General features: G+C 47.3%; 1 protein-coding gene across 2 annotated transcripts in view; it reads left to right on the top strand.

Annotated features, from left to right (window-relative positions):
• The window catches only part of Acyp2 (acylphosphatase 2), a 175,371-nt gene that overhangs the window by 98,336 nt on the left and 73,551 nt on the right, over positions 1-3,484 (top strand). The window lies entirely within an intron of this gene.

Raw genomic sequence — 3,484 nt, 5'->3', positions numbered from 1 at the left:
TTCTTCTTCTTCTTCTTCTTCTTCTTCTTCTTCTTCTTCCTCTTCCTCTTCCTCTTCCTCTTCCTCTTCCTCTTCCTCTTCTTCTTCTTCTTCTTTTTATTGAGCTCTACATTTTTCTCTGCTCCCCTCCCTGCCTCTCCTCTCCCCCCCAACCCTCTCCCAAGGTCCCCATGCTCCCAGTTTACTCAGAAGAGCTTGTCTTTTTCTACTTCCCATGTACATTAGATCTATATATGTCTCTTTTAGGGTCCTCATTGTCTAGGTTCTCTGGAATTGTGATTTGTGGGCTGGTTTCTTTTCTTTATGTTTAAAAACTACCTATGAGTGAGAGCATGTGATAATTGTCTTTCTGGGTCTGGGTTACCTCACTCAAAATAATGTTTTCTAGCTCCATCCGTTTTCCTGCAACATTTAAGATGTCATTTTTTTCTGCTGTGTAGTACTCCATTGTATAAATGTACCATATTTTCTTTATCCATTCTTTGGTTGAAGGCATTTAGGTTGTTTCCAGGTTTTGGCTATGACAAACAAAGCTGCTATGAACATAGTTGTGGCACGATTGAGCATCCTTTGGATATATACCCAAAAGTGGTATTACTGGGTCTGGAGGAAGGTTGTTTCCTAATTTTCTGAGAAATTGCCATACTGATATCCAAAGTGGTTGTACCAGCTTGCATTCCCACCAGCAATGCAGGAGTGTTCCCTTTACCCCACATCCTCTCCAGCATAAGTTGTCATCAGTGTTTTTGATTTTGGCCATTCTTACAGGTATAAGATGGAATCTCAGAGTTGTTTTGATTTGCATTTCTCTGATGGCTTAGGATGTTGAACATTTCCTTAAGTGTCTTTCAGCCATTTAGATTAATCTGTTGAGAGTTCTCTGTTTAGGTCTGTACTCCATTTTTTATTGGATTATTTATTCTTTTGATGACCAGTTTCTTGAATTCTTTGTATATTTCTGTAGTTTGTTAGGCCATGGCCATATGCCCAAACAGTGTCTCTGGACAAGGATGATGTTTGGAGGTCAGCCTTTGATTCCACTCCCTGGGAGCGGGGGGTCAGTCTTTATATGGAAGTGCCGGGTGAACTGGGTCAGAGAAAGTGTGCCTCCCTGTTCACTGGTACAGACAAACAGCAGAGAGGAAGAGGGGTCTCAGCACTTACCCAGGGTGTGACCAAGAACATATACAACACATTGGGGCTAATTCACCATCAAACACCAAGAAGTGGGCGTCTCAGCACACTGCAGATGAGAGAAGGAGGCAGAACAGGATGGACAGACCAAAGTGAAAGTGGTGACAGCAGAAACAGGCAAAACTAAAGACTTTAAGCAGGATATCAGCGACAAGAAAAATGACCCTGATGCCTATACCAGGGCCACACCCTGTTTGGACGCCAGATGTTGCTTTGTCCCACCCAGCTGCCTCTTGGGGAATGGGGTGCGTAGACGCCTGGTCAGGAGCCAGGCTGAATGCAACAAGCTCAGTTTCTTCAAAAAGGTGAAAGCCTTATATACCTTCCCCCCACCTGGGGCAGGGGAAGCTGCAGCGCTGGTACCAGGTCGTCTTTTGTGGTGGCTGGAGCCTGGTTTAGGTCATCTTGTCTCATGGCTTCACAATTTTTGCTGGCCTTGGCAGACCTAGGTTAGCTCAGGCGGAAGTAACCACAGTGCAGGCTCAGATAGCTGGTTTAGTCTAGTTTAGGCCAGAGAGGGCCTGTTGCTCCCCAGGCCGTTTGTGCCTGGTTAAATATCATCACCCCACCGTACTTTGCTTTGTTTTTTGTTTGTTGTGGTTTGTTTTTCTTAGTCAGTCACCTTTATTCCAGGGTTTGAGCAAGGCTGTGCAGGCTGCAGACAGTGGAGCCCAGGCAGGGCCAACCTGACAGCAGCTCCCGGGTAGCAGTGTAGTCAATCTCCCAGGCAGGTTAGTCTGTTTAAAGTCCGGGTAGCAGTGTAGGCAGTCTCCCAGGCAGGTTAGTCTGTTTGAAGTCTGGGGGGTTTTGCCGTATAGAGAAACTGCTGAAAAGCACACCCTCTCTTCCCCGGCCTCTCCCATGAGGAAAGCTCCATCTTGCTCCGGCTCCCCTATACCATCCCAGATGGAAAGATGGTTTGTGCTTATTTCCTTTCTCCCAGCTGTACAAGAGCTCTTTTCTTAAAGGAGAAGTCAGGCAGGACTAGGGAGACTTAGAAAGGACCTTTAAGGCAAAACTGGAGTCTTGGAGGTGTGTATGCTAAGGCAGAGGGGATGAGCAGATTGGGCTAGGGGTTGATGGGGTACTAGCCTGCCTGACTTCTCTCTTTTGACACTGGTCCTCCCCTCCCTGTGAGGCTTTGCTTCCACATCCTAGAAGCTCCTACCTTCGACTTCCTCTAAATAGTCTCTGAGCTTGCATGTAAATTTAATGTTTATTAGGATTTGGTCTTAATGCTTTCTTCTCTGTTTGGGCTATGTAACAATCTGGCTCTGCCACTCCCTTCACTGTGGCAATCCCCTCCCACCCCTGCTCTGACCTAGGCAATAAGTTAATGCTAAAAAACTCAAAAAAGGGGGCAGACCCGGCAGTGCAGGTTTAATATATGTGTATGTGGACCACACGCATCAGCATGGTCAAGATGGGGAAGAAGCCTGGGCTCGCCCACTGTATCCTAAGGACTTGGCTGAGAAGCATCCCCAAACTCAAATGAGAAAGCTTACCAGTCCCTTCTTGGACTGAATTGTGGTGGTAAACAGTGCAAAAGGAAATCACTGTCATTAACTTCTTTTTTCATTGGGGTATTCAAAACTGTAAAATGGGAAGGTTGCCTACAGTATCCATACTGGAACCCTATAGGCGTGGGCAGGTTGAAGTTAAAACCTCCCTAGGCTCGGGGTCAGTATATTCAATAGTCTGTGTTTGGGACAGAGGACTAGAAAGTGGGCCTGTCTGCCTGCATCCCCATCGCAGGCTCAGTAGTGCATGGTCCCCGCATAGTCTCTCCAGAGCAGAAGTGGAGGACAGCGAAGGCTGGGATCTCCATGGGGTTTGGTCTGTGAGGCCAAGAAAGGATCTAGTGGCCTTCTCATTCAGATTTCTGACTCAAACCCATCCCAGGTCCATGACAAGGGCATAAAAGAGGCTCTACTGCTATACAGGCCTTTAGCCTGAGGAATAGCTGGAAACTGGAGGCTAGCCAGCTCAGCCCAGCCATACAAACACTGAACTCTGGCTCTTCTTTGCCCTTCCAGGAGGAGGCTGAGTAGCCTCTTTACCTTCCTTCCCCACTGCTTCGTTCTCTTTAGCTCTAACCATCCCTCCCATTGTCACCTGAGTTCCTCAGTGTAGGAAAATACAGGTCCTTTCTGCTTCCATACTTTAAAGATGTGAGGGAAGAGAAGAGAAAAGGGGAGGGGGAGGAGTGTGCCAATCACATAGCCTCCACTTCTCTCCCACCTCCTTCACGAGGAGGAGGAACTAGGTGAGCCAGAGGACAGCCAGACAG

Source organism: Microtus ochrogaster, linkage group LG1, assembly GCF_000317375.1.
Source record: "Microtus ochrogaster isolate Prairie Vole_2 linkage group LG1, MicOch1.0, whole genome shotgun sequence".
Classification (NCBI taxonomy): domain Eukaryota; kingdom Metazoa; phylum Chordata; class Mammalia; order Rodentia; family Cricetidae; genus Microtus; species Microtus ochrogaster.
This window is presented reverse-complemented; position numbering and strand designations above follow the sequence as displayed.